The sequence below is a fragment of the Python bivittatus genome, unplaced genomic scaffold (genome assembly GCF_059951505.1).
Source record: "Python bivittatus isolate LINGU-HERP-01145 unplaced genomic scaffold, Pbiv_v1 ctg000060_np1212, whole genome shotgun sequence".
Classification (NCBI taxonomy): Eukaryota; Metazoa; Chordata; class Lepidosauria; order Squamata; family Pythonidae; genus Python; species Python bivittatus.
Genome location: NW_028277044.1, coordinates 17,648,287 through 17,666,735, shown reverse-complemented (window position 1 = coordinate 17,666,735; position 18,449 = coordinate 17,648,287). Strand labels below are relative to the sequence as shown.

At 39.1% G+C, this 18,449-nt stretch overlaps 1 protein-coding gene across 4 annotated transcripts in view; it reads right to left on the bottom strand.

The window, feature by feature from the left end:
* Positions 1-18,449, bottom strand: part of FHL2 (four and a half LIM domains 2) — a 36,800-nt gene extending 18,351 nt beyond the window's left edge. The window contains exon 1 of one of the 4 annotated variants that reach the window (XM_088136575.1): positions 18,291-18,449. The gene's annotated coding sequence lies outside the window, so the exon portion shown is untranslated. Of the gene's footprint in view, positions 1-6,442; positions 6,611-18,290 lie in introns of those variants that run through there. The other 3 variants (XM_088136577.1, XM_088136578.1, XM_088136576.1) reach the window with 3 other exon arrangements.

The window sequence follows — 18,449 nt, the reverse complement described above, 5'->3', positions numbered from 1 at the left end:
CCCCCGAATATATACATGTCCAAATATACAGCCAGGATATTGCAGTGGAGTTTGGACTGGACAAATATTATCATCAACAGAGGAAAAATAGTGAAAACTGGAATCAAGATGCCCAATGGAAATAACATCAAGAGTCTGGATGAAGATCACAACAAATACTGGGCATCCTTCAGGCTGACAACATCAAGCACACTGAAGTCAAGAAGAAGGTTAGCAGTGAATACATCAGAAGAATGAAGAAGATCTTAAAGCTCAACTCAGTGGTGGAAATACCATCAAGGCAATTAACACCTGGGCAATTCCAGTCATTAGATATACAGCTGGAATAGTGGGCTGGACTCAAGCTAAAATAAAAACCCTGGATAGGAAGACCAGAAAAATAATGACAATGAATCGTGCCCTTAATCCATGCAGCGACATTGACAGACTATTTACCAAGAAGCATAGTTGGGTGTGGAATTACAAGTACACCAGAGAGTTGAAGAAGAAAAAAGGGCATTGGAAGAATATCTGAAGGACAGTGAAGAAGATGCACTGAAGCTAGTACACCATGAAGGCCTACTGAATACCAAAGAAATCCTACTGGCCTACAAGAAATACCAAATGAAGAACAGAAAAGAGACATGGCAAGGCAAAGTATTACATGGCCAGTACACCAAAAAAACTAGCAGGCAAAGCAGATAACAACAAAACCTGGCAATGGCTAAGAGCAGGAAAGTTGAAGAAAGAGGGGGGCTAATTCTGGCTGCACAAGACCAAGCCTTAAGAACAAATGCATACAAAGCCAGAATCAAGAAGACAGCAACAGAAAGCAAATGCCACCTCTGCAAAAAAGCTGAAGAAACAGTGGGCCACCTAGTCAGCTGCTGCAAGAAGATCGCACAGACTGACTACGAACAACGGCATGACAAAGTAGCAACAATGGTGCATTGAAATATCTGCAAGAAATACCATTTGCTTGCAAGCAAGAACTGGTGGGACCACAAAACAGACAAAGTAGTAGAAAATGAAGAAGCTAAAGTGCTCTGGGACTTTAGAATCCAACAGACAAGCACCTGCCACACAACAACCCAGACTTAACAATTGTTAATTAATAAATTCTGGATAGTGGACATTACAATACCTGGAGACAGCAGAATAGAAAAGAAAAACATAAGTCCACATTGGGCAGAGAAAATCACAAAATATAAAGACCTGCAAATAGAAGTGGAATGACTAGGACAAAAGAAAGCAAAGATAGTACCAATAGTTATAGGTGCCTTAGGTACAATCCCAAAACATCTGGGGCACCACTTGAAGACCATCAGCATTGACAAAATCACCATCAGTCAATTGCAAAAGGCAGCTTTACTTGGAACAGCGTACATCCTGAGACGTACCTTTAACACCATCAGACAACAACATCTTCCTATCCCAGGTCCTTGGGAATGATTCGATAGGTGGATAAAAATGCCAAATCCAGTCTAAACATCTGGCTGACTGTGCAACCAACAATAATTCCTGATCAAGCTTGTGCAGGCAATATAGGAATGCTGGATAAACGAATCTGGGCTTTGTTTCTCAATTTGCATACATAAGTCCACATTGGGCAGTTTCTGGATTGTAAAGTTTGAAAACTCCTGTGATTTATAAATTAAAATGGCATTATTTAAAGTTACCCAACCCTAACACCAATTTGATCATTAATTTTATTCACAGGAGGTATTGTTCACATACTTTTAGGAGACTGCTACTGCAAATTTTGAGAATCACCGACATAAGCATTTCAAATATAATTAATAATTTCCACAGCATGCATCTGCAAAAATGTATTTATTTTTATATGTCCTAAATCTTCTTAACAATTCATAGGCATAGTTCACACCACTTTGATTTAATTTAATTTTGGGACACAAACCACCATCTTGTAGCAGTGAATTGTTTTTCCTAAATATTCACTATTATAAGGCAATATTTTGTCTTCCTAATTGCAGTGCATACATTTTATAGAGAAAAATAAAATAACCTATTTAATTATTTCTCCGTTTTGTCCAATATTATCAAATACTATCTGGCAAGTTTCTAAAGAATTAGAAAATATCCACTTTGCTACAAGGTTCGGCATTTTGTGGACCAAACAAACTCCTTTAACATTGAGTTATGATTCCACTTGGGCTTGGCCCTGCTCAGTGTAGCAGAAGAAAGGAATAGTAATATTCTACTAGGGTATAAGAAATCCCTCAGACTAAACACTTCCCCATGTCTCAAACTGATGGTTCTCTTGGGGTAATGGGAGAAGAAAATCAATGGATGAGAGAAAAACACTTAATCCTTTCCTCTAGTTCTCCCCTGCAAGTCACTTTCACATTTTCTTTTCCCAGTCTGGATCTGATTCTAAAAAGGAACCAAAGTGAAATTTGCTTTAGTGGGGAATTTGTAAAGGGAGAATCAGTGGGCATGGGAGCGCAAGACATTGTGCTGTCTCAGATGAAGAACAAGATGCTGTTCCCTGGATTAAGAATTGAATTTTATGTCAAAAATGATGGCTGGAAAACTACTGTATTCCTACGCCTAAGGACAGCAGGCCAGTTCAGGCTGACCCAGTGCCTTGAGGCTGTGAGGGTCTGGATGGGGAGGAACTGGCTCTGACTCAACCCTAGCAAGACAGACTGGCTTTGGGTTTTTGTCCCCTCCCTGGATGCAGTATGTTATCTTTGACTCTCAGCAGGGCAGCACTCTCCCAGATAGAGCTGGTGCACAATTTGGGGGCCCTCCTGGACTTGCAGCTCCTGGTTGAGGAGCAGGTGGCAGCTGTGGTTGGGGGGGGGGACTTTGCACAGGTATGTCTTGTGTGCCAGTTGCACCCATTCCTGGACTGGGAGGCTTTGGTCACTCCCCAGCTGGACTTTTGCAATGTGCTCTACATGGGGCTGCTCTTGAAGACCACTCAGAAATCAGAACTGGTCCAGAATACAGTAGCTCGCACAGTGCTGAGCACCCCTCAGTTTGCCCAAGTTGTACTGTTGCTGTGTGAACTGCACCAGCTCCCAGTTTCTTTCTGGGTGCAATTCAAGGTGTTGGTTAGTACCTTTAAAGCCCTAGATGGCATGGGGCCAGGTTATTTGTGGGACCGCCTCTCCCTGGAGGTGTCTGCCTGTTCTGCCAGGCTAGACAGGGTGGGCACACTCCAGGGCCCTTCCCTTAAAGGATGCCATCTAGTGGGGCCTAGGAAGTGTGCCTTTTCCTTAGTAACCTCTGCCCTGTGGAATACCTCTCCCCTGGATCTGGCAGCTCCCACCCTTTTAGCCTTCCAGAAAACCATGAAGGTTTGGCTTTTTCTTAAGGCACTGGGATAGGTTGAGGTTGGGGCCCAAGGATTGCACGGCTCGATGGACTGGAGATTGTGGGTTTTCTTGTCTTTGGTTTTATTATTGCTATGAGCCACCCACAGTTGTGCTTTTCAAGATGGGCTGCCATATAAGATAGACAGACAGACAGACAGACAGACAGGCACTTGGTCTCCCTCTCCCTTTCTTTCCCCTTTTGGGAAGAGAGATAAAAAATGTAAAAGAAATCAAAGGATATCAAAAGATTATTGCCTTCACAGAGACCTCTAGAAGGATCCCAGAAGCAGGCAAAATTTTGTCATCCAACAAAGAAAATAAGAGGAGGAGTGCAGAAGAATCCCTTCAATCCACAACCTTTAATTGTCCACAACCAATTGGGACAACTGCGTCCCTCTCCCTGAACTTACACCAGAACGAAAAAGTGGTTTACCATCTCTGTCTGTCATTGCCTCTCAGCATATATCAGCCCACGTCTTTTATACAGAAATTAGTTTTATTGAAAGGCATTTGAGTTATGCTACATTCATAGTTTAAAGTGTGTCAGATGAAAACTTTGAATCTCCTGAGGGTGTGCATTATTATGTCAGTAATCAACCAGTGTAACTGAATTCTGCACACATTTCATTTTCATCCTACCTACCCCCTTACCCTACCTCCAAATTTTCAAAATAAGGAGCAAAGGAAGGCAATTGGGCAACAGAAAAGAATTACTGAGACGTTATCCAGGGGTTCACAATCTAAACTGACAAGTGAGAAGCAAATTAAAGAATACTGTTGCTAGGAAATATCAAATTGGTTTGGAAAAAAGTTCCTTTTGTGCTGGGCTTAGAAAAAAAGAGCCACACTTACAAAAAAATTGAACAAATGCTTCAATTATTGTTCATTGCTGCATTTGGCCACCAACCAACCCTTACAATGGTGTAAAATTTTACAGTCATTAACTGTAAAATATATTGTACTAAGAGGGCATGACTAACTTGGAAAATATAAATGCTTATAGTTGGCAATAGACTGACATCAACATGTGATCATTCTTTTAGATACTTTGGGGTTCTTTCAGTCATTTACAAGATCTCTAATTTCTCCCTCTCCCTTTCTCACTCACAAACCCACAAACACAGAGGTTTGATTCATAAATTATGCAGCTTAGCCGTAATGTGGTTTGCTTAGTTTTAGCTGAAAATGCGATGTGTTGAACTCTGTCAATGATCTCAATTTAAGCAATACAGTAGGATGATACAGGCCGGGTTAAAATAAAATTCTACTAACATCTGAAGTTTTGTCTATCTCTCATCTATCTGCTTTTGGGGAGAGAGATACGAACTTAAAAGAGATCAAAGGTATCAAAGGATTATTGACTTTGCAGTCATCAAGTTGGTCAGAGACTTCTAGAAAGATCTCAGGAGCATTAGTTCTTCCTCCTTCCTCTTTACACACTTTGCTTCCTTCCCCCATAAAGAAAAAAAAATGACCAAATACATTAAGGATTTGTCAGTTCTATACAGCAGGAAAAAAGGGACCTCATTTTAAAAACTCCTAACCCTACTTTCTTTTGAGGGCGTGGGTGGTTTTAAAAATCTATGGTGATTTATTCAATCTGGTAGAATGCAGGCTAGCTCACACTGGGTTATTTAACCTCGAGAATGTTTAGAATGTGTGCTATTCCTTCTAATGCAATAAATTAAGAGTCCTAGTTCTGATCAGCAGTGAGGGTTTGGCATGAGGCACAGACTTTTTCTAAAGTTGTGGATGACAGTTTGCTCCAATTTTCCTTTTCTTAAGTTCACTGTTGAGTTTCAAACTGTAGGAGAGAATCCAGTCTTTCTGTCTGAAAGTATCACTAAGTTGTATCTGCACATTAGTTTAAATTAGAAGACATCATAAATATCAAAGCAAACTATTTTAAGACCATTTTTGAAATTGTACCTCTTTATAAAGTATTGTTGGTGTTATAAAAAAGTCATTTTTTGTGAGATGGGCAGCTATATAAATATCAATAAATTAGAAAAATAAATTTGCATTTAAATAAATCTCCTTGTAAATGCTAGAAAAATTAGGAAAGATGCTGTAGCAGTTTCTTCTACCCTAAGAATATAAACCACCAGAATAAACTGTAACAATACATAATTGAGATCAATGGGAGTAAATGCACTGATTAAATTTTTATATCAGTAAAAATTAATTTTTACTTATTTAAATGGGGCATGAAGTCCTTTTGATAGATTGAATTTCAAACCTTCCAGCTCTCCTAAGCATGTGTAAAATTTATCTTACTTCAGGGGTGGATACTAGACAACTATAATGAATGATAAACCAAATAATACATTTGGTTTAATAGCTGCTACAGAAGATTTTGAATGTCATGTGCAGTGATCCAAGGATATTCTGAATAAAAAGGAAAATGGGGAATGCTGTGGGAATGACCTACTAGGGTGGAAAGGGATACAAATCACTTTGGATACCTGCTTAACAAGGATGTAAATATGTAAATAACTCACAAGACATGGAAATGGGTGTTGACTGTAACATATATCTTGTCTGTTCCACAGAAGAAACAGTATAGCTGTCAAAGGTTCAATGGAAAAAAAACTGAATTTGTGCGCTCCATTCTCATATGATGAAATATGAATTAAAATGCTGTATTTCTTCTGGTGTGTAATACAGAGATCATAAGAATGCAAACAGCAAGACACCCTTTGTTTTCTGTGCTTCTGCAAGTGGAAAAACGAATAGGGTTCTTTGTTGCTGTAGGAAACAGGATATATTCCCAGGAAGACAAATAAACCAAGATGTCATTCATTTCCGATCTCCTCTGGGGCTTACCCAGCATAGCATCTGCCAGCAAAAATGGTCTGAATGCACAATGCCATTGTGCACACAGAAGAGAGCAATTTCTCTGAAAATAAAGAAGACCCACATAGCTCCTGCCCTATCACCAGCCCCTATCTAGAGTTTAAAAAGGGCAATCTCTCCCTGTTTGAATGTCTTATATACCGTCAGGGTTTTCCTGTCCTGTCCAACCTCACAGCACAGCCTTTGTGAATTACAGCAAAATCTCCAAGGGTTCATTGATTGGTTCAAGGATTCTTTGGGACAAAAAAGGGAGGTTTACTTACAGGCAGATAATTAGTAGCAGCCTCTGGAGTTGGGATGGAGAATCACATCCACTTATAAATGGGTAACAGGGTGCTCTGCTGGAAGAGAAGGGGTGTGCGGCTAGCCAGGGAACCCTCGCGTCTGTGCACGCAGCCTTTGGATTCCTGTTCAACCGTCTGTGTGGTGTGGAAGCAGGCATCTGCCTTCACAGCCTAGTGAAAAACCCCTGTGTATCATTTTACCATATAAGGAGACAAAAGCACAGAGACACTCACGCTCTGTGCTCAGTGCAGCTGGCACTATCTGAAGGAGCAGATCCTCTCCACACCTCCCTCCGTCAAGTCATCACCCTGCCTTTTATCACTTCCATCCCATGGTGCTTTCAGTCATCGTCATCGTCGTCATCAGGCTCCCCACTCCTGTATTTGTTTCCTCGAGGCACAGAATTTGAAATCTTCCTTCTTAGCAATACCCCAATTTAAGCAACGGCAGCTTGCATCAGAAAGCGAGCAAGAAGTTCACAAATTAAGCCTTTAAGTATTTACTTTTGTGTCCACACCCTCTTCTGTATTAATCTTACGCCTCTTCACCTAGTTAAGGTCATAAACAAGAGGATGATGATATTGGATTGCACATTCTTTACTGCCCAATGTGAGATAGCCTATTATCCAGAGCAGCCTTCCTTCATTGAGATGTGAAGGCACCAAATTAGAGAAAAGTGGTGGACAGCAAGGGTGGTCAAAGGCCACAGGTTCCAGAATTCAATGGAATGTGGCGCTACCTCCTTTCCTTTTTCCTTTTTAAAAATGTTTGAACCTCACTATAGCTGAAACTGTCTGGGTGGTTTATAATAAACACACCAAAAAAGACAAAATAAATAATATAATTCAAGTTAAAACAGATCGAATAAAATCAAATAGCATACAAAATAAAGACACCATAAAACTAGGCAGCAACAAGGGGACAGTTGAAATCTAAAACAATATGAATTAAAATATGAGCATGATCAAAGCATGGTTAAAAAGCTGGGGAAATACTAAGGGCTTTTCCCCATTAGAAAGTTATACTGCTTTCCATTCATTGTTGAGCTGGCAAGTACGTCAGCATGAAATTTGTTGTCCCCATTGTCCATCCCTATTCTTTCTCTACTGTGTCTTTTCCCAGGCGTGGCCAATGATCTGACTTCCCTCCAAGTTAATATGTGAGAACAATCCTATCCAGCTTGAAGCTGCCCTTGGATAGTATAGAAATAAGGAGGGTGGGGAAGACTACTTAAACACAGGTACAACTAAGGACAACTTAAGCCTATCTCACTCAGGGGATAAGATGAAGGCAATATCTCATTGCCAGGACATGTTGCGTTGTGATTGGGTGCAAGTGGAGATGCAGCTAAATCAGATAATATGCCTATCTCATTTCTACCAGCACCTTTGCCATTCCTGCACTTTGGAGGAGCCAATAATTCAAGCTAAGACCTATTGCATGCAAAGCACGTGTGGCACCACTGAGCCATTGATGAAGATAATGCAAACCAATCTCAACTTGAGCATCATATCCATGGGAGGGCCACTTTGCTATCAAGCCCCTGTAACAAGAACAAATTCACCATATCTTCCCACAATTCTCAGGGTCTGCTAAACAACAAGTAAGTGTGACAGTAAAAGTTCATCAGAAACTAATTAAAATGTATATAATTGAAACAAGTAATATGCAGTCGTAAAGATATATTGTTCGAGTGTGATGGGGCAAGGAGGGCAAATTCAGTGATGTTAACATGCAAATGCTGTGGCTTATGTTACTTGCATCAGATGTCATGATACAAATATGTCATTGCAGCATTGGAGTGATGGCATCATCGTGTTTTTTATAGACTCCACTACTTGTTTATATTCTGTTTTGATCCAGTTTCTTGAACCAGATGAGTTTCACACAAGTTGTGTAAGGTAGAAGTGCTGCTTTAATCAGACATGAAAAACTTACCCTCACCAGCATGCTAACTCTTTCTATTAACTTTTTTATTTTTACCACATGAATATTTTACCATATATACATATATGGTGAATAAGTCTAGCAAATAACTTGAGCCTCATTGCTTGAACAGTTTTTGCTGTGTGGAATGAAACATAATGCTTCTTTGCAGCATGTATTTGATGTGTAGATTTTAGTACAACTAAAAGTTAGGTTTATGCATTACACTAAGCCATAATATATTGTCTTTATTCTGGGCTTAGTATATTTCATGAACCCAGCCAATTGTGGCTTATTCTACATATCACAGATAAGCAAAACCATTGCTTAGTGCAACATGTGAACCCAAAATACAGGTGGAAAACAAGCTGTATATATTTTCATAACTCTCTAATAAGATCATCCCTTTTCTATTCTTGCCACATTGAAATCTAATCATTCATGTGCATTTAACCAATATAACAGAAGGGAGACAGATTGCTTGTCTAGGGCTAAGAGGTTAGAAGTGCAAAAATTCAGACTATGATTAGATGGCAGACTTAGTTTCTGTATCTCTTCATGGCCATCTAATGAGCCTCTAGTATTTTTGCAGTCGAGAGCTGTAGTTCTACGCTTTTCACATTTGCATTTTTCTAATTCATACTTTAAAATTCCATTCAGATGCTTTACCCTTGAGAAGAAAGCAGAGATGGGTGCTATTTCATTCATTCATTTCAAGTAGTGGAAAACATTAAGGAGTTATTTCTCCCAAGTATTCTCATCCACTTCTAAGTACATACCTATTTGTATGAAACTGTCTAGCAAATAAGTGAGAGTGGCCTTCCAGATATTGCTGAATGGGAAATAATAATAATAATAATAATAATAATAATAATGCTGACTATTTTAGTGGCTGGGAACACTGGGATGTATGCTAACTAAGCCAACCTGCACGACTGGATTCCACGGATGGTGGAAATGAAATGGGAAGGACTTTCAGAGGGTAAGGATGGTGAAAATATTTCTTAGAAGCATGTTACAAAAAGAATGTTCTCCAAAGATGAAGCAGCTTTATGAAATATCCAGACATTTGAATGATGTCACAATAAGGAGTATTTCTGAAGAAAGTCAGGCTTTGTTTTAGTTTGTTTTAAGCCCTTATTCCTAGTCTGGCAAGTACTCAATGCGGTTAATTTTTTTAAAGGAAAATATTAAAAAAAGTAAAGGATGCATTTAAATTATACTAAAATTGCTACTAAAACCAATTGGCCATTGAACGTCTAGTGAGAGAAGTATGCTTCTACAGGTTTTCTGAACACTGAGAGAGTTGGGGACAAGTGCAACCTGTGAGAAAGTGGCTGAGGCAATGCAAGAGAAGATTCTCTACTACCAAAAAGACAGGGTTTCTGCAGCTGGGGATTGTCACAAGGCCCTCTCCTATCAATCTTAACAGCTGGACAAGTTCATGATGGTACAGCTGGTTCCTTAGTATCCAAATTTTAGCTTATGCCGAACAGGCATCTAGAAACCACTCCAGATCTTGGCAACAAATTCTAGACTTTGCACCAAGGCATGGAAAGACATGAGGGCAGAAGGCAAATATTAGCTAGTTTTCCAGGCAATATTGGTGTCACCAGGATGACAAGTACGGTGAATGAACACTAGTATTCTGGTGGTTTGGTGACATCTCCAGCCGTCTCATGGTACTCAACTATTGCTTTTTAACGAAGACTACAATGGAATGCAGTGGACTCTGTACACTAGTGGGAGCACTGCATTTTGGGGAAGGGGCGGATTGGAGCAACATCTGTTAGCAGAAGACCTGAACAGGGTAGTTAAAATCCATGAATTAAAACCTTGACAGCTTGGCACAGAGCAACTGGTACAAACAAGTGTAAAGCAGCAACAACCAATTTTAAACACCATCTTTTGCTAGTACAGTAGCAGATCAAATAGATTTAAGAATTAAATATGTACACATGTATATATTTAATGCATGTAAAAATGGGCCAGGGCTCCCTTCACATGATCGCAGCTGCATCCTGCCTTTTCTGGGCCCCCCTGTAGATGCCCTGCTTTCTTCCAGTTGCTAGGCAACATATAGAGAGAGCAGCCAATTAGGACTGAATGAGGCTTGTATGACACTTCTTACCATATACTTTACAACTCCAGGAAGAAAGCTTGCACTTTCTTTGCATGATCCTAACATGTATGTGACATTGTTACTGTTACATAAAAGTTTCTCTCTCTTTCTCTCTCTCTTTTTTCTTTCTTAAAAACAAAGACAGTAATAGGAGATCCACTTGGGAAGCAGAGGACATTGGATGATAAAGAGTTGCTCCATATTTTTCTGCTCAACTTTCCACACTGTCACAAACTTTTTCTTGTTTCTCTCAAGGAAAAGATTCCAGTCCCCTTACTAACTTCCATTCAAGGAGTAAATCTGCTGAGAGATGTGCACAAAAAGCAGTGAACAAGCCCTCACCCTTTGCGACTTTTGCTTAAATTTGCAGCCTCCTCTACATACTTTTTATTTTTTAAAAAACAAATGTCAGCAGAAAAACAGGGATCTTCTCAAATGGTTGCATCCTCTAAACCAGATCTTCATGGCTAACTGCATTCTGAACAACAGTATAGATGACACGTTAAAAAATATTGGTTTCAGTTCAGTGATCAGCTTGGTTGCAGAATCCACTAGAGTGATTCTGTAGCCTCCAGCAGGAATACGTTCCATCATTCAACGTCTCTGTTGGGTGGGGAGCTCAAAACTTCTAGTACGTCAGGAGGCAGATCAAAGTTCATTCAGTGAGTGATTATTACTGGATGTAGCTCAAGTTTTGAAAGAATCAGTTATGAAGTGAGATCCTTGACAAATGTGTTGATCTTGCCAGGACAAATATAATAAACCTAAAAGCTCCTGAGCAAAGTGCTAGTTGGTAGCACTGTGACTGTAACCCATGTGTGTATGTTTTAAAACAATAGCTCCAGTGAGTTTCCTACAAATCTTGGAATAACAAGTATGATGGATCATATGTCAGAACGTATGCATAATTTTCCACCAACTTACTTACCAAAGGCCTAAAGACAGCATAACTGCAAGTTTTAACACCGGAAATGTATTTGATGGGAATTAAATAGGATTAAATAGGAATTGCTTTTCATGGGGAGAATTTTCCTCCACTCAGAAAGACACATGGCAACCCTCCTCTGGTTCCCTAGGCAGTTTTGCAACCCTTTAAATGCTTTTTTCTCTACTTTGAAAAAGAATAGCTGGAAATTTAGTCTCTGAGGTTATATTCCTCTGCTATTGGTTTCAATTTTTAAAGTCAAATATACTATAAAAAAATCTATGTTAAACTTTCTTACTATGAAAAATGTCCACTTTATTTCTACTTCTGTTTTCACCTACCAAGGAATTTGTTTTTTTACCCAAGAATGCAGCTGGAAATATTTTCCAAACTAAGAGATCAATTACTATTTGTTTCTTCATTTCAGTGACCCTTGGGCCAATCCCAGAACAATCAGAAATGTTCAGAGCCTAACTTGAATGCTTGCATACTTTACCCACATCCAATTTCAACACTCTACTGGATTCACACAACAGGCAAGTCCATAGATAGTTTTACGTATGATTCGTTGAACAAGCCATAGTCCCATGGTTCACTCATAATTTCAAGCTATAAAGATACTTTACTGATTACAGCAGCTGGGTTCAAATATCATGCTATACTGAATCAAATCCACCACCTAACGCCCTAATGTGCTGCAGCGAAGAAAATATAAAGCCTTAATAAGGACTATGTCCTCCGGAGGTGTTACACAGATGTACAAAAGGAATAGCGGTTGCATTGTGATGCTAATGTACATCTGCCATTTTGACCGTTTTGAACCCCCTCCCCCTTGCAGATGCCCCTGTCTAAAACATGCCTTGTAAACTGAGGAAGTCATTATACAAACCTCCCTTTAGGCAGAAACAATTTCAGTCTATAGCCATCAGGCTTAGGCAGAGTGAAAATTGACAAAAAGAACAGCAGAAAATGCTGCTTAGTTTTTCACTTTAGTGGAAGAAGAACTCAGGTCACTCTCTGGCAGGCCAGTGAAATGTCTTGTAAAACCTGTATCTCTTGTACCCCTTTCATGGAAATAGAAGACCGTGCTCTGCTCTGCTGGATAAGGAATGTCCTGTTTGGTTCGGATTCTGACTTGGGTGAATCTCATTCAGCCCGTAGAGAACTACTGAAATTGAAACATTCAGATTTGCCTTCTGGATTTGTTGATATAAATCTAATGTGTCTAATTTCAAATATATGATCATTTCTTTGAGATAATGCCTGCATATATCTTCTAGTGTGGACATAAAAGCAATGCTTTACCACACAGAGAGTAAAGTATCAATAAAAGTATTTGAAATCCATGCAACCTACTTTTTTTCCTAATATAACATGAAAAAGGGTATTACAGAATATTTTTTTAATACAAGAAATAAATCAATAATCACTTCAAAGTCAGTACTGAAAATGAAACACGATGTGGTCTCATTCCAAGGCTTTAAATTTAGGCCTTAGAAACACTTTAATGGAATGTCTGCAGAACATAGACAGAAAACCACATTTCATTAAAATGAAAACTATATCATAAAGGGTTTTTTAAAAATATGTGTTATTATACCATATATTATTTTCAAAGTAAAACAATTCAAAACTGCTCAATATTTCAATGCAATTTACAATCACTTTTATTATTCTACAGAAGACAACCACCAGTGAATGAAAGGATTAAGTTATTTTGATTGGCCTAATAAAACATATTTTAAGAGCACACTATAGCCATACACTTTTTCCCTGTAATAGATAGAAAGGTATAGATATGGTTAGTTATTTGGGATGGCTGAATATAATCTAAATTGGATTTTGGTGGAAAAATATATGGCCCATAGAAGGACTTGTGACACCCAATAGAACTTTAGCTATAGCTTTCTATGCTATTTTTTTTAAAAAAACATGGATGTTTCAGTTGATTTCAGTGCATGGGAAGGGTGTCAAAACAGGCAAGATGGCAGAAGTGATGGAAGATTAACCCTTTTGTACATGTGTCCACATTGATTCCCCTTCCTTAAAAAAACAATTGTTTAAGGAACCAAGCCACTGCTTGTTTCATATCTGGCTGTTGACTGGCTAATATTGAAGTCTTCCTGATCTGCTGCTTTCCAGATGTGTTGGGATACAGATCGTATCATTTCCAGACATCACGGGCAACAGGCAACGACTGTCACCCAACTCAGCTAGGGGCTATGAGTTGGGAAAAAGCTGCTCGAGAATAGCATCAGATTAACTTGGCAGGCTAGATGGATTGGATCCGAGGGAGTTTCCACTGATGAGGCTGAACATGAGTTCTTTCACACAACAAGGCAAACTTAGATACTTAGAGTACAGGTTTTAAGGGGGAAATACTTGATGTAAAGATAGCAACTGGAAGTAATTTTAATGTTTGTAAATAATTTGATGTAATCACCAGTCAAGATGGAATCTAGAACCTAATACTGTTTTTACTGATTGTTTTTTGTATTTATTTTTCTTTTTTCTTTTTCATAAGATCATGTGCATTTATTTTAGATAATGATAAATAGTGGTGACATCAATATAAATAATGTTTTTAGAGTTTTGTGGTGATTTACAATTATTTCTCAAGATGATATAATGAGTAGTCTTATATATTCAACTAATTATTTAATCAATGAAATAATTGAGTTTAAATTCTTTGTGTATTTATTGATATTTTATTTTCCATCCACAATGTCCTTTCTCACGTTCTTTTTTTTTAAATGTAGTCATTTATATTATTCCTTAAACGTTTTAAAATAAAAAAAAGTAGAATTAAAAAATGAGTTCTCATAGAGTTTCACAGACTGTGCTTGCAAAATCTCTGTTGGGCAAAGTACACAAACACAAATGTCCCTGTTTTCTGCCATCGATACCCACAAAGAATACAACCCCCTTCAAATAATGCAAGAGAGGCTAGGTGTGATTTAAACTTCACATGACAAAGACCATAGCCAATTCTTCCTGTGGCAAATAAATCAATGTTTTCTTGGAATTAAAATATGTATGTACATGTTTTTGTAGGAATCCTGGGCCAATGAGATCTCCCAGATACAGATGCAGATGTTGGTTTCGTGGCTCCTAAGATTGCTGCTGGTGTAGCAAATGTTAAGACAAAGACATTAACATTGTAAAATGCTACCATGAGATTTTACAGATACTGCTACTTTATCCTAAACATTCTAGATACCATAATAAGCAAGGAGCATATAAAAAAATATGAATGTCGTTATATATATTGTATTACAGAGAGAAAACAGTACTCTTCATTTATAGTCAGATTACAAAACTCAGGAATATGAAACCTGTTTTAGCCATGTTTCACTCAGCTCACCAGCACCATCTGAACAGGAACCTCAGTTTATAGCATGGTAACTTGACCTAGAGCAAGTCTAGGTACACAAGTCTAGTAATAATCTGTTTTACCTAAAAGCCTGCCTGAGTTACACTGCCTTCACTATTGATCCTTATTCTGCTTCAGTAGTGAGGCCAGTGAGTTAAGTTCTCCTTATAGTTTTAATGCAGGACAGGTTAAGGAAATGGATTAGTGGATCCCTAAGCTTGTTTTTTCCTTGCGCTAAGTGTCCCCCGCTGGTCAGAGGAACCACCAGCCATCTCTGTCCTAATCATGTGGTGGTCAAGGGTTTTCAGCATGGATATTAAGCCAAGCTGCCAACAAACAGGATGCAGGTACAGAAGTTCTATACCTGTACACCTGTATACCTCTATACCTCTATTACTGGTCAGGCTACTTCTGAACATAAAAGACCCCTAAACCCTTGTCCAGAAATAGCTTGGTTGAGAGGTTGCACACAGAAGAAAGTTAAAGGGTGAAGCAGGAGGGAGAATTGACGAAGAGCAAAATCCATCCTTGACTAGAATGATGGTCCTGGTAGTGAGTGGCTGTGGCTAACAGCATTTCAGTATTGCCCATGAAGTAGGCCAAGTGGCGCACTCTTCCCCAAAATAGTAAAAACAGGAAAAAGTGAAATTGCTTGTCAAAAAATCTGTAATGTCTTTGGTAACAGCTAGCAGAACCCTGCTCTCTTTCCTCTTTAAATCAAGCTATGTATGACAGAGGTCTAGTGCTCTCCCAAGGGAGTGCTGGTCCTGCATTTTAATCATGGGTCTAGTGCTCTTTCAATCAGAAGAGCACTACACCCGTGCATATAAGGAGCCTGCGTAAGACCTGGCAGGAATGCGTTGGTCAGGCATCGCCCAGGCAAATGTCTCTGCAAACTAAAGGGTCTCAAATCAAACCAGCCATGGAGGGCAGCACACAGTGACTATATTCATTTATTTTATTCGATTTGGTGCTGCCTGACTCCCGAATGACTCTGGGCAGCTCACAGTACAATAAATAGAATATCAACAATATAATAAAAGCCTCCTCCTGTAGAAGGAAGGGTACCCGCAGCAGCTCAATGTGGCCAAGAGGGGCTAGGCAGATCTCAACTCCTGACTGAGATTTCAACCACAGCACTGATAAAGCTCTTAGACTGGGTCCCGAGAAGAGGACAAATATTACTCAAAACTAGAATGACTAAATACTACTTTAGGCTGCCTCAGCTGTAGGCTCAGGATGAGCTGCAGTTAGGGCAATGTGAAGACGAACTCTAAGAATAATAACCCCCCCTCCTCCCAAAGTACCTAGTACATAGAAAACTCAAACTCTCAAGGATTTGGAATTCTACCTCATGTTTTAGGCATAACCCCATACAAGGACATTTGCTGTAGAGATCCTCTGCGAAAACAGTGCTGTGCAACAGAATTTGCATGTGAGGCTTACAGAGAAGTGTCTTATTTTTAAGAGACTTATTTTTAAGCATCAACTATTCTGGTGAAAACTTTACCCAGTAATTGGTATGTTTCTATTTTCATTGATTATAGTTTATTTATGTATTTATTTGTCTAATTTATATAGCCGCCCATCTCACAAAGCCAGTGACTTTAATGGAGTTAAATCTGTAAAATATCAGATTTTGTCTGTTCCTACTGATACATTTTTAGTTATAGGAATGCAATACATATTGCACAGAAAACCATTGCCATCTTCATTTACACTGTCGTAAAATACTCATATACAACCACCCTAAATTCCCACATAAATATACTTTACAAACTAAACATAGTAGTTCCTTGAGATCACTTTAAAAGGCAATGTGCTATTCAAAGCGCTTCATCGTGGATGTTGGCAGCTCTGGGTGCTGTTTTTGCACAATGATAGGGTGAAGTCCCTTCTTCTTAAAAATCTTGCAGAAATCGGGGGGGAGGCCTTTCTTGGCAACACATCTATTCTTTCTAGCACCAGGCTGAGGAAATGTCAGGTCATCTTTGTAGGACATTGGGAAACAGCATCAGGAAGACTATATCAAAGTGCTAAAAATGGATGTGTTATCTTTTTATTTCATCCTTTGAGAAATGTTGCCAAACATTTCCAGTTTGAGAAATACTCAGTTGCAAAAGAAAAATTCAAAACATTCCCCCCCCCGAATATTGTTCCATTTCATTCTGTCAAAAGTAATAACTTTTCCCTTTGTATATTTTACTTAATGTGAAGAAGTTTCCAAAGGAATGGACTCCTACCAAAAAAAAAATAAATGTAGATGTATAGCAGGAAGCTATCAAGATAAGGAATCTAATGCTCTAGAAGAACTCTTTTTTTTTTTTCTTTAGGCCATTCTTGATCCCTGGTCTGCACAAGTCCATGCAGTTTTCTTGGCAACATTTTTCAGAAATGGTTTGCTTTTACTTCCTTCAGAGGGCTGAGAGTGACTCATCCAAAGCCGCCCAGCTGACTTTCTGTCTTAGGTGGGCCTAAAACTCAGAGTCTTCCAGTTCCTAACCCTGTGCCTTTAACCGCTACTCCAAACTGGCTCTCCTAGAAGAACATTCATACATTAAATGTTATTATGGTCCTACAAGTCAGTGTTGACTCCTGGTGACTACATAGACAGGTCCACGCAGTTTTCTTGGCAACCTTATCAGAAGTGGTTTGTCAGTACCTTCTTCTGAGATGTTTTTCAGCTTCCTAGTCTAGAACTCACAGAGAGTGACTGGCTCAAAATCACCCCCTTGGCTTTTGTGCCTAAGAGAGGACCAGAACTCATGGTCTCCTTGCTCCTAGTCCAGCGCTTTTAATGCTACACCAAACTGCTTCTCATTAAATGTGCCCTCCCTTTATTTTCAGACTCCTCCTTTATTGTGCAAAAACGAGTGCCACATAATGCAGGAGAACCTGGATTTGGGGTAGAGACTGATAAGCTACTTTGAAGAAAAAATACTTCTGAAAGTTGAGTTAGAAAATAATTAGAAGCTGATGAAACATTTCCCCTTATATTTCAAGGACTGCGGGCTTCTCAGGCAGCCCTACTAGAAGGATAGTCCTGTTTGTGTCAGGTGACCACTGAAAGTCAGTGATAGAAGCAAAAGCTGTAATCCTCTGTTCTCACATTTACTTAAGTGCCATTTAACCAAACAAGTCTTGCTTCTGAGTAGACACATGTTGGATTGCATTATAAGCCTGCAGCCCTATGACCTGGGAATTCATGATCTGAATCAACATGCATAGTTAGTCTTTGAATACTCCATGCATATGGTAAAAATACCACTGTGCTGAGATGCAACTTACACAGTACAACCGTTACCTATTCAGCAAGGCAAAGATCCCTTGGCTTCCCTGGGGAGAGGAGTGGAAGAGTATATTGTGCATTTTCATGTTCCTCACAGACTATGGGGTGGGGGTGAGGGAGAACTCTCCTAAGACTTAGCTTGCCTGCAGCTGCATTGCTGGCTGAAAAAAACACACACTTTTAGCTCTTACCTTCAGACATCTGTATGTTTGCTTGGGGAATGGAGAGAGGCAAAGGCAGGCAGACTAACTGCGATATTGGATTACCTAAACTATGCATTGAACCATTTGACTGTCAGGGGTTCATTTGCCATATGAGCTATAAATACAGTATCTCCAAAGAAACTGCCA